Raw genomic sequence first — 12,740 nt, forward strand, 5'->3', positions numbered from 1 at the left:
CCGCAAGTTACAGTCCCAGGAAGGTCTGGATCACTCCGCAAGTTACAGTCCCAGGAAGGTCTGGATCACTCCGCAAGTTACAGTCCCAGGAAGGTCTGGATCACTCCGCAAGTTACAGTCCCAGGAAGGTCTGGATCACTCCGCAAGTTACAGTCCCAGGAAGGTCTGGATCACTCTAGAAGTTACAGTCCCAGGAAGGTCTGGATCACTCTAGAAGTTACAGTCCCAGGAAGGTCTGGGTCACTCTAGAAGTTACAGTCCCAGGAAGGTCTGGGTCACTCTAGAAGTTACAGTCCCAGGAAGGTCTGGGTCACTCTAGAAGTTACAGTCCCAGGAAGGTCTGGATCACTCTAGAAGTTACAGTCCCAGGAAGGTCTGGGTCACTCTAGAAGTTACAGTCCCACGCAGGTCTGGATCACTCCGCAAGTTACAGTCCCAGGAAGGTCTGGATCACTCTAGAAGTTACAGTCCCAGGAAGGTCTGGATCACTCTAGAAGTTACAGTCCCAGGAAGGTTTGGATCACTCTAGAAGTTACAGTCCCAGGAAGGTCTGGATCACTCTAGAAGTTACAGTCCCAGGAAGGTCTGGATCACTCCAGAAGTTACAGTCCCAGGAAGGTCTGGATCACTCCAGAAGTTACAGTCCCAGGAAGGTCTGGATCACTCCAGAAGTTACAGTCCCAGGAAGGTCTGGATCACTCTAGAAGTTACAGTCCCAGGAAGGTCTGGATCACTCCAGAAGTTACAGTCCCAGGAAGGTCTGGATCACTCCGCTAGTTACAGTCCCAGGAAGGTCTGGATCACTCCGCAAGTTACAGTCCCAGGAAGGTTTGGATCACTCCGCAAGTTACAGTCCCAGGAAGGTCTGGATCACTCTAGAAGTTACAGTCCCAGGAAGGTCTGGATCACTCTAGAAGTTACAGTCCCACGCAGGTCTGGATCACTCCGCAAGTTACAGTCCCAGGAAGGTCTGGATCACTCCGCAAGTTACAGTCTCAGGAAGGTCTGGATCACTCCGCAAGTTACAGTCCCAGGAAGGTCTGGATCACTCCGCAAGTTACAGTCCCAGGAAGGTCTGGATCACTCCGCAAGTTACAGTCCCAGGAAGGTCTGGATCACTCTAGAAGTTACAGTCCCAGGAAGGTCTGGATCACTCTAGAAGTTACAGTCCCAGGAAGGTCTGGATCACTCTAGAAGTTACAGTCCCACGCAGGTCTGGATCACTCCTCAAGTTACAGTCCCAGGAAGGTCTGGATCACTCTAGAAGTTACAGTCCCAGGAAGGTCTGGATCACTCCGCAAGTTACAGTCCCAGGAAGGTCTGGATCACTCCGCAAGTTACAGTCCCAGGAAGGTCTGGATCACTCTAGAAGTTACAGTCCCAGGAAGGTCTGGATCACTCTAGAAGTTACAGTCCCAGGAAGGTCTGGATCACTCTAGAAGCTACAGTCCCAGGAAGGTCTGGATCACTCCAGAAGTTACAGTCCCAGGAAGGTCTGGATCACTCTGCAAGTTACAGTCCCACGCAGGTCTGGATAACTCCGCAAGTTACAGTCCCAGGAAGGTCTGGATAACTCCGCAAGTTACAGTCCCAGGAAGGTCTGGATAACTCCGCAAGTTACAGTCCCAGGAAGGTCTGGATCACTCTAGAGGTTACAGTCCCAGGAAGGTCTGGATCACTCTAGAAGTTACAGTCCCACGCAGGTCTGGATCACTCCGCAAGTTACAGTCCCAGGAAGGTCTGGATCACTCCAGAAGTTACAGTCCCAGGAAGGTCTGGATCACTCTAGAAGTTACAGTCCCAGGAAGGTCTGGATCACTCTAGAAGTTACAGTCCCAGGAAGGTCTGGATCACTCTAGAAGTTACAGTCCCAGGAAGGTCTGGATCACTCTAGAAGTTACAGTCCCAGGAAGGTCTGGATCACTCTAGAAGTTACAGTCCCAGGAAGGTCTGGATCACTCTAGAAGTTACAGTCCCAGGAAGGTCTGGATCACTCTAGAAGTTACAGTCCCAGGAAGGTCTGGATCACTCTAGAAGTTACAGTCCCAGGAAGGTCTGGATCACTCTAGAAGTTACAGTCCCAGGAAGGTCTGGGTCACTCTAGAAGTTACAGTTCCAGGAAGGTCTGGATCACTCTAGAAGTTACAGTCCCAGGAAGGTCTGGATCACTCCGCAAGTTACATTCCCAGGAAGGTCTGGATAACTCCGCAAGTTACAGTCCCAGGAAGGTCTGGATCACTCTAGAAGTTACAGTCCCAGGAAGGTCTGGATCACTCTAGAAGTTACAGTCCCAGGAAGGTCTGGATCACTCTAGAAGTTACAGTCCCGGGAAGGTCTGGATCACTCTAGAAGTTACAGTCCCGGGAAGGTCTGGATCACTCTAGAAGTTACAGTCCCACGCAGGTCTGGATCACTCCGCAAGTTACAGTCCCAGGAAGGTCTGGATCACTCCGCAAGTTACAGTCCCAGGAAGGTCTGGATCACTCCGCAAGTTACAGTCCCAGGAAGGTCTGGATCACTCCGCAAGTTACAGTCCCAGGAAGGTCTGGATCACTCCGCAAGTTACAGTCCCAGGAAGGTCTGGATCACTCTAGAAGTTACAGTCCCAGGAAGGTCTGGATCACTCTAGAAGTTACAGTCCCAGGAAGGTCTGGATCACTCTAGAAGTTACAGTCCCAGGAAGGTCTGGATCACTCTAGAAGTTACAGTCCCAGGAAGGTCTGGGTCACTCTAGAAGTTACAGTCCCAGGAAGGTCTGGATCACTCTAGAAGTTACAGTCCCAGGAAGGTCTGGGTCACTCTAGAAGTTACAGTCCCACGCAGGTCTGGATCACTCCGCAAGTTACAGTCCCAGGAAGGTCTGGATCACTCTAGAAGTTACAGTCCCAGGAAGGTCTGGATCACTCTAGAAGTTACAGTCCCAGGAAGGTTTGGATCACTCTAGAAGTTACAGTCCCAGGAAGGTCTGGATCACTCTAGAAGTTACAGTCCCAGGAAGGTCTGGATCACTCTAGAAGTTACAGTCCCAGGAAGGTCTGGATCACTCCAGAAGTTACAGTCCCAGGAAGGTCTGGATCACTCCGCAAGTTACAGTCCCAGGAAGGTCTGGATCACTCCGCAAGTTACAGTCCCAGGAAGGTTTGGATCACTCCGCAAGTTACAGTCCCAGGAAGGTCTGGATCACTCTAGAAGTTACAGTCCCAGGAAGGTCTGGATCACTCTAGAAGTTACAGTCCCACGCAGGTCTGGATCACTCCGCAAGTTACAGTCCCAGGAAGGTCTGGATCACTCCGCAAGTTACAGTCTCAGGAAGGTCTGGATCACTCCGCAAGTTACAGTCCCAGGAAGGTCTGGATCACTCCGCAAGTTACAGTCCCAGGAAGGTCTGGATCACTCCGCAAGTTACAGTCCCAGGAAGGTCTGGATCACTCTAGAAGTTACAGTCCCAGGAAGGTCTGGATCACTCTAGAAGTTACAGTCCCAGGAAGGTCTGGATCACTCTAGAAGTTACAGTCCCAGGAAGGTCTGGATCACTCTAGAAGTTACAGTCCCACGCAGGTCTGGATCACTCCTCAAGTTACAGTCCCAAGAAGGTCTGGATCACTCCGCAAGTTACAGTCCCAGGAAGGTCTGGATCACTCTAGAAGTTACAGTCCCACTCAGGTCTGGATCACTCCGCAAGTTACAGTCCCAGGAAGGTCTGGATCACTCCGCAAGTTACAGTCCCAGGAAGGTCTGGATCACTCTAGAAGTTACAGTCCCAGGAAGGTCTGGATCACTCTAGAAGTTACAGTCCCAGGAAGGTTTGGATCACTCTAGAAGTTACAGTCCCAGGAAGGTCTGGATCACTCTAGAAGTTACAGTCCCAGGAAGGTCTGGATCACTCCAGAAGTTACAGTCCCAGGAAGGTCTGGATCACTCCAGAAGTTACAGTCCCAGGAAGGTCTGGATCACTCTAGAAGTTACAGTCCCAGGAAGGTCTGGATCACTCTAGAAGTTACAGTCCCAGGAAGGTCTGGATCACTCCAGAAGTTACAGTCCCAGGAAGGTCTGGATCACTCCGCAAGTTACAGTCCCAGGAAGGTCTGGATCACTCCGCAAGTTACAGTCCCAGGAAGGTTTGGATCACTCCGCAAGTTACAGTCCCAGGAAGGTCTGGATCACTCTAGAAGTTACAGTCCCAGGAAGGTCTGAATCACTCTAGAAGTTACAGTCCCACGCAGGTCTGGATCACTCCGCAAGTTACAGTCCCAGGAAGGTCTGGATCACTCCGCAAGTTACAGTCTCAGGAAGGTCTGGATCACTCCACAAGTTACAGTCCCAGGAAGGTCTGGATCACTCCGCAAGTTACAGTCCCAGGAAGGTCTGGATCACTCCGCAAGTTACAGTCCCAGGAAGGTCTGGATCACTCTAGAAGTTACAGTCCCAGGAAGGTCTGGATCACTCTAGAAGTTACAGTCCCAGGAAGGTCTGGATCACTCTAGAAGTTACAGTCCCAGGAAGGTCTGGATCACTCTAGAAGTTACAGTCCCACGCAGGTCTGGATCACTCCTCAAGTTACAGTCCCAAGAAGGTCTGGATCACTCCGCAAGTTACAGTCCCAGGAAGGTCTGGATCACTCTAGAAGTTACAGTCCCACTCAGGTCTGGATCACTCCGCAAGTTACAGTCCCAGGAAGGTCTGGATCACTCCGCAAGTTACAGTCCCAGGAAGGTCTGGATCACTCCGCAAGTTACAGTCCCAGGAAGGTTTGGATCACTCCGCAAGTTACAGTCCCAGGAAGGTCTGGATCACTCTAGAAGTTACAGTCCCAGGAAGGTCTGGATCACTCTAGAAGTTACAGTCCCAGGAAGGTCTGGGTCACTCTAGAAGTTACAGTCCCACGCAGGTCTGGATCACTCCGCAAGTTACAGTCCCAGGAAGGTCTGGATCACTCTAGAAGTTACAGTCCCAGGAAGGTCTGGATCACTCTAGAAGTTACAGTCCCAGGAAGGTCTGGATCACTCTAGAAGTTACAGTCCCAGGAAGGTCTGGATCACTCCAGAAGTTACAGTCCCAGGAAGGTCTGGATCACTCCAGAAGTTACAGTCCCAGGAAGGTCTGGATCACTCCAGAAGTTACAGTCCCAGGAAGGTCTGGATCACTCCAGAAGTTACAGTCCCAGGAAGGTCTGGATCACTCTAGAAGTTACAGTCCCAGGAAGGTCTGGATCACTCTAGAAGTTACAGTCCCAGGAAGGTCTGGATCACTCCGCAAGTTACAGTCCCAGGAAGGTTTGGATCACTCCGCAAGTTACAGTCCCAGGAAGGTCTGGATCACTCTAGAAGTTACAGTCCCAGGAAGGTCTGGATCACTCTAGAAGTTACAGTCCCACGCAGGTCTGGATCACTCCGCAAGTTACAGTCCCAGGAAGGTCTGGATCACTCCGCAAGTTACAGTCTCAGGAAGGTCTGGATCACTCCGCAAGTTACAGTCCCAGGAAGGTCTGGATCACTCCGCAAGTTACAGTCCCAGGAAGGTCTGGATCACTCTAGAAGTTACAGTCCCAGGAAGGTCTGGATCACTCTAGAAGTTACAGTCCCAGGAAGGTCTGGATCACTCTAGAAGTTACAGTCCCACGCAGGTCTGGATCACTCCTCAAGTTACAGTCCCAAGAAGGTCTGGATCACTCCGCAAGTTACAGTCCCAGGAAGGTCTGGATCACTCTAGAAGTTACAGTCCCACTCAGGTCTGGATCACTCCGCAAGTTACAGTCCCAGGAAGGTCTGGATCACTCCGCAAGTTACAGTCCCAGGAAGGTCTGGATCACTCTAGAAGTTACAGTCCCAGGAAGGTCTGGATCACTCTAGAAGTTACAGTCCCAGGAAGGTTTGGATCACTCTAGAAGTTACAGTCCCAGGAAGGTCTGGATCACTCTAGAAGTTACAGTCCCAGGAAGGTCTGGATCACTCCAGAAGTTACAGTCCCAGGAAGGTCTGGATCACTCCAGAAGTTACAGTCCCAGGAAGGTCTGGATCACTCTAGAAGTTACAGTCCCACGCAGGTCTGGATCACTCCTCAAGTTACAGTCCCAAGAAGGTCTGGATCACTCCGCAAGTTACAGTCCCAGGAAGGTCTGGATCACTCTAGAAGTTACAGTCCCACTCAGGTCTGGATCACTCCGCAAGTTACAGTCCCAGGAAGGTCTGGATCACTCCGCAAGTTACAGTCCCAGGAAGGTCTGGATCACTCCGCAAGTTACAGTCCCAGGAAGGTTTGGATCACTCCGCAAGTTACAGTCCCAGGAAGGTCTGGATCACTCTAGAAGTTACAGTCCCAGGAAGGTCTGGATCACTCTAGAAGTTACAGTCCCACGCAGGTCTGGATCACTCCGCAAGTTACAGTCCCAGGAAGGTCTGGATCACTCCGCAAGTTACAGTCTCAGGAAGGTCTGGATCACTCCGCAAGTTACAGTCCCAGGAAGGTCTGGATCACTCCGCAAGTTACAGTCCCAGGAAGGTCTGGATCACTCCGCAAGTTACAGTCCCAGGAAGGTCTGGATCACTCTAGAAGTTACAGTCCCAGGAAGGTCTGGATCACTCTAGAAGTTACAGTCCCAGGAAGGTCTGGATCACTCTAGAAGTTACAGTCCCAGGAAGGTCTGGATCACTCTAGAAGTTACAGTCCCACGCAGGTCTGGATCACTCCTCAAGTTACAGTCCCAAGAAGGTCTGGATCACTCCGCAAGTTACAGTCCCAGGAAGGTCTGGATCACTCTAGAAGTTACAGTCCCACTCAGGTCTGGATCACTCCGCAAGTTACAGTCCCAGGAAGGTCTGGATCACTCCGCAAGTTACAGTCCCAGGAAGGTCTGGATCACTCTAGAAGTTACAGTCCCAGGAAGGTCTGGATCACTCTAGAAGTTACAGTCCCAGGAAGGTTTGGATCACTCTAGAAGTTACAGTCCCAGGAAGGTCTGGATCACTCTAGAAGTTACAGTCCCAGGAAGGTCTGGATCACTCTAGAAGTTACAGTCCCAGGAAGGTCTGGATCACTCCAGAAGTTACAGTCCCAGGAAGGTCTGGATCACTCCAGAAGTTACAGTCCCAGGAAGGTCTGGATCACTCTAGAAGTTACAGTCCCAGGAAGGTCTGGATCACTCCAGAAGTTACAGTCCCAGGAAGGTCTGGATCACTCCAGAAGTTACAGTCCCAGGAAGGTCTGGATCACTCCGCAAGTTACAGTCCCACTCAGGTCTGGATCACTCCGCAAGTTACAGTCCCAGGAAGGTTTGGATCACTCCGCAAGTTACAGTCCCAGGAAGGTCTGGATCACTCTAGAAGTTACAGTCCCAGGAAGGTCTGAATCACTCTAGAAGTTACAGTCCCACGCAGGTCTGGATCACTCCGCAAGTTACAGTCCCAGGAAGGTCTGGATCACTCCGCAAGTTACAGTCTCAGGAAGGTCTGGATCACTCCGCAAGTTACAGTCCCAGGAAGGTCTGGATCACTCCGCAAGTTACAGTCCCAGGAAGGTCTGGATCACTCCGCAAGTTACAGTCCCAGGAAGGTCTGGATCACTCTAGAAGTTACAGTCCCAGGAAGGTCTGGATCACTCTAGAAGTTACAGTCCCAGGAAGGTCTGGATCACTCTAGAAGTTACAGTCCCAGGAAGGTCTTGATCACTCTAGAAGTTACAGTCCCAGGAAGGTCTGGATCACTCTAGAAGTTACAGTCCCACGCAGGTCTGGATCACTCCTCAAGTTACAGTCCCAAGAAGGTCTGGATCACTCCGCAAGTTACAGTCCCAGGAAGGTCTGGATCACTCTAGAAGTTACAGTCCCACTCAGGTCTGGATCACTCCGCAAGTTACAGTCCCAGGAAGGTCTGGATCACTCCGCAAGTTACAGTCCCAGGAAGGTCTGGATCACTCCGCAAGTTACAGTCCCAGGAAGGTTTGGATCACTCCGCAAGTTACAGTCCCAGGAAGGTCTGGATCACTCTAGAAGTTACAGTCCCAGGAAGGTCTGGATCACTCTAGAAGTTACAGTCCCAGGAAGGTCTGGGTCACTCTAGAAGTTACAGTCCCAGGAAGGTCTGGATCACTCTAGAAGTTACAGTCCCAGGAAGGTCTGGGTCACTCTAGAAGTTACAGTCCCACGCAGGTCTGGATCACTCCGCAAGTTACAGTCCCAGGAAGGTCTGGATCACTCTAGAAGTTACAGTCCCAGGAAGGTCTGGATCACTCTAGAAGTTACAGTCCCAGGAAGGTCTGGATCACTCTAGAAGTTACAGTCCCAGGAAGGTCTGGATCACTCCAGAAGTTACAGTCCCAGGAAGGTCTGGATCACTCCAGAAGTTACAGTCCCAGGAAGGTCTGGATCACTCTAGAAGTTACAGTCCCAGGAAGGTCTGGATCACTCTAGAAGTTACAGTCCCAGGAAGGTCTGGATCACTCCGCAAGTTACAGTCCCAGGAAGGTTTGGATCACTCCGCAAGTTACAGTCCCAGGAAGGTCTGGATCACTCTAGAAGTTACAGTCCCAGGAAGGTCTGGATCACTCTAGAAGTTACAGTCCCACGCAGGTCTGGATCACTCCGCAAGTTACAGTCCCAGGAAGGTCTGGATCACTCCGCAAGTTACAGTCTCAGGAAGGTCTGGATCACTCCGCAAGTTACAGTCCCAGGAAGGTCTGGATCACTCCGCAAGTTACAGTCCCAGGAAGGTCTGGATCACTCTAGAAGTTACAGTCCCAGGAAGGTCTGGATCACTCTAGAAGTTACAGTCCCAGGAAGGTCTGGATCACTCTAGAAGTTACAGTCCCACGCAGGTCTGGATCACTCCTCAAGTTACAGTCCCAAGAAGGTCTGGATCACTCCGCAAGTTACAGTCCCAGGAAGGTCTGGATCACTCTAGAAGTTACAGTCCCACTCAGGTCTGGATCACTCCGCAAGTTACAGTCCCAGGAAGGTCTGGATCACTCCGCAAGTTACAGTCCCAGGAAGGTCTGGATCACTCTAGAAGTTACAGTCCCAGGAAGGTTTGGATCACTCTAGAAGTTACAGTCCCAGGAAGGTCTGGATCACTCTAGAAGTTACAGTCCCAGGAAGGTCTGGATCACTCCAGAAGTTACAGTCCCAGGAAGGTCTGGATCACTCCAGAAGTTACAGTCCCAGGAAGGTCTGGATCACTCTAGAAGTTACAGTCCCAGGAAGGTCTGGATCACTCTAGAAGTTACAGTCCCAGGAAGGTCTGGATCACTCCAGAAGTTACAGTCCCAGGAAGGTCTGGATCACTCCGCAAGTTACAGTCCCAGGAAGGTCTGGATCACTCCGCAAGTTACAGTCCCAGGAAGGTTTGGATCACTCCGCAAGTTACAGTCCCAGGAAGGTTTGGATCACTCCGCAAGTTACAGTCCCAGGAAGGTCTGAATCACTCTAGAAGTTACAGTCCCACGCAGGTCTGGATCACTCCGCAAGTTACAGTCCCAGGAAGGTCTGGATCACTCCGCAAGTTACAGTCTCAGGAAGGTCTGGATCACTCCGCAAGTTACAGTCCCAGGAAGGTCTGGATCACTCCGCAAGTTACAGTCCCAGGAAGGTCTGGATCACTCCGCAAGTTACAGTCCCAGGAAGGTCTGGATCACTCTAGAAGTTACAGTCCCAGGAAGGTCTGGATCACTCTAGAAGTTACAGTCCCAGGAAGGTCTGGATCACTCTAGAAGTTACAGTCCCAGGAAGGTCTGGATCACTCTAGAAGTTACAGTCCCACGCAGGTCTGGATCACTCCTCAAGTTACAGTCCCAAGAAGGTCTGGATCACTCCGCAAGTTACAGTCCCAGGAAGGTCTGGATCACTCTAGAAGTTACAGTCCCACTCAGGTCTGGATCACTCCGCAAGTTACAGTCCCACTCAGGTCTGGATCACTCCGCAAGTTACAGTCCCAGGAAGGTCTGGATCACTCCGCAAGTTACAGTCCCAGGAAGGTTTGGATCACTCCGCAAGTTACAGTCCCAGGAAGGTCTGGATCACTCTAGAAGTTACAGTCCCAAGAAGGTCTGGATCACTCCGCAAGTTACAGTCCCAGGAAGGTCTGGATCACTCTAGAAGTTACAGTCCCACTCAGGTCTGGATCACTCCGCAAGTTACAGTCCCAGGAAGGTCTGGATCACTCCGCAAGTTACAGTCCCAGGAAGGTCTGGATCACTCCGCAAGTTACAGTCCCAGGAAGGTTTGGATCACTCCGCAAGTTACAGTCCCAGGAAGGTCTGGATCACTCTAGAAGTTACAGTCCCAGGAAGGTCTGGATCACTCTAGAAGTTACAGTCCCACGCAGGTCTGGATCACTCCGCAAGTTACAGTCCCAGGAAGGTCTGGATCACTCCGCAAGTTACAGTCTCAGGAAGGTCTGGATCACTCCGCAAGTTACAGTCCCAGGAAGGTCTGGATCACTCCGCAAGTTACAGTCCCAGGAAGGTCTGGATCACTCCGCAAGTTACAGTCCCAGGAAGGTCTGGATCACTCTAGAAGTTACAGTCCCAGGAAGGTCTGGATCACTCTAGAAGTTACAGTCCCAGGAAGGTCTTGATCACTCCGCAAGTTACAGTCTCAGGAAGGTCTGGATCACTCTAGAAGTTACAGTCCCAGGAAGGTCTGGATCACTCTAGAAGTTACAGTCCCAGGAAGGTATTGATCACTCCGCAAGTTACAGTCTCAGGAAGGTCTGGATCACTCTAGAAGTTACAGTCCCAGGAAGGTCTGGATCATTCTAGAAGTTACAGTCCCAGGAAGGTCTGGATCACTCCGCAAGTTACAGTCTCAGGAAGGTCTGGATCACTCCGCAAGTTACAGTCCCAGGAAGGTCTGGATCACTCTAGAAGTTACAGTCCCAGGAAGGTCTGGATCACTCTAGAAGTTACAGTCCCACGCAGGTCTGGATCACTCCGCAAGTTACAGTCCCAGGAATGTCTGGATCACTCCGCAAGTTACAGTCCCAGGAAGGTCTGGATCACTCCGCAAGTTACAGTCCCAGGAAGGTCTGGATAACTCCGCAAGTTACAGTCCCAGGAAGGTCTGGATCACTCTAGAAGTTACAGTCCCAGGAAGGTCTGGATCACTCCGCAAGTTACAGTCCCAGGAAGGTCTGGATCACTCCGCAAGTTACAGTCCCAGGAAGGTCTGGATCACTCCGCAAGTTACAGTCCCAGGAAGGTCTGGATCACTCCGCAAGTTACAGTCCCAGGAAGGTCTGGATCACTCCGCAAGTTACAGTCCCAGGAAGGTCTGGATCACTCTAGAAGTTACAGTCCCAGGAAGGTCTGGATCACTCCGCAAGTTACAGTCCCAGGAAGGTCTGGATCACTCCGCAAGTTACATTCCCAGGAAGGTCTGGATAACTCCGCAAGTTACAGTCCCAGGAAGGTCTGGATCACTCTAGAAGTTACAGTCCCAGGAAGGTCTGGATCACTCCGCAAGTTACAGTCCCAGGAAGGTCTGGATAACTCCGCAAGTTACAGTCCCAGGAAGGTCTGGATAACTCCGCAAGTTACAGTCCCAGGAAGGTCTGGATAACTCCGCAAGTTACAGTCCCAGGAAACTCTGGATCACTCTAGAAGTTACAGTCCCAGGAAGGTCTGGATCACTCCGCAAGTTACAGTCCCAGGAAGGTCTGGATCACTCCGCAAGTTACAGTCTCAGGAAGGTCTGGATCACTCCGCAAGTTACAGTCCCAGGAAGGTCTGGATCACTCCGCAAGTTACAGTCCCAGGAAGGTCTGGATCACTCCGCAAGTTACAGTCCCAGGAAGGTCTGGATCACTCCGCAAGTTACAGTCCCAGGAAGGTCTGGATCACTCTAGAAGTTACAATTCAGTGATGGTCTGGATCATTCAGGAGTGACAGATGCAACATAGATTTTACTAATAAATCAGGAAAAAGGAATGCTGGCTTTGGCTGCTTTTTTATAAATAGTAGAAATAACTTTGCTGCCACCTATTGGGTACATTTTGTACTGCATTACAGAAGCCGGGCCAGAGAACTGACTTGTGCTGGGAACCATGTGATAGAAGAACATGAAACCTCTAATGACTTCCCATGTACATCATCTGGCTGCAAGAGTCACACAGCAGCCTTCACACTTCTCTCTCTTGTATACACATACTCTATATTGCCAAAAGTATTGGGGCCCCTGCCTTCTCAGTCCTCTAAACACAGAACCTCCTGACTCTAGCATGGAGTACTGTCTCCAGAGCAGAACACACATGGCTATGTGAGCTACACTATATTGCCCCAAGTATTGACCACCGCCTTTTCCACACACATGACCTTTAATGGCCTTCCAGTCTTAGTCTGTAGGGTTCAATATTGAGTTGGCCCCGCCCTTTCCACGCACATGACCTTTAATGGCCCCCCAGTCTTAGTCCGTAGGGTTCAATATTGAGTTGGCCCCGCCCTTTCCACGCACATGACCTTTAATGGCCTCCCAGTCTTAGTCCGTAGGGTTCAATATTGAGTTTGCCCCGCCCTTTCCACGCACATGACCTTTAATGGCCCCCCAGTCTTAGTCCGCAGGGTTCAATATTGAGTTGGCCCCGCCTTTTCCACGCACATGACCTTTAATGGCCTCCCAGTCTTAGTCCGTAGGGTTCAATATTAAGTTGGCCCCGCCCTTTCCACGCACATGACCTTTAATGGCCTCCCAGTCCTAGTCCGTAGGGTTCAATATTGAGTTGGCCCCGCCCTTTCCACGCACATGACCTTTAATG

The 12,740-nt window shown here is 50.9% G+C and overlaps 1 long non-coding RNA gene across 7 annotated transcripts; it reads left to right on the plus strand.

Annotated features, from left to right (window-relative positions):
* The first annotated feature begins 5,160 nt into the window (after nt 1-5,160).
* Nucleotides 5,161-11,916, plus strand: LOC149428917 (uncharacterized). Of its 7 annotated transcripts, none has more exons than XR_016310669.1 (4): nt 5,161-6,848; nt 7,234-8,948; nt 9,264-10,803; nt 11,084-11,916. It is a non-coding gene; the product is annotated as an uncharacterized LOC149428917 (long non-coding RNA). The 7 variants fall into 7 exon arrangements; XR_016310672.1 differs by having other exon boundaries at nt 7,234-8,808; nt 9,439-10,803; XR_016310670.1 differs by having other exon boundaries at nt 7,234-8,423; nt 8,564-10,803.
* Nucleotides 11,917-12,740: the final 824 nt, after the last annotated feature.

The sequence above is a fragment of the Staurois parvus genome, unplaced genomic scaffold (genome assembly GCF_062004578.1).
Source record: "Staurois parvus isolate SC_StPar_1 unplaced genomic scaffold, SC_StPar_1.0 ptg002924l, whole genome shotgun sequence".
NCBI lineage: Eukaryota > Metazoa > Chordata > Amphibia > Anura > Ranidae > Staurois > Staurois parvus.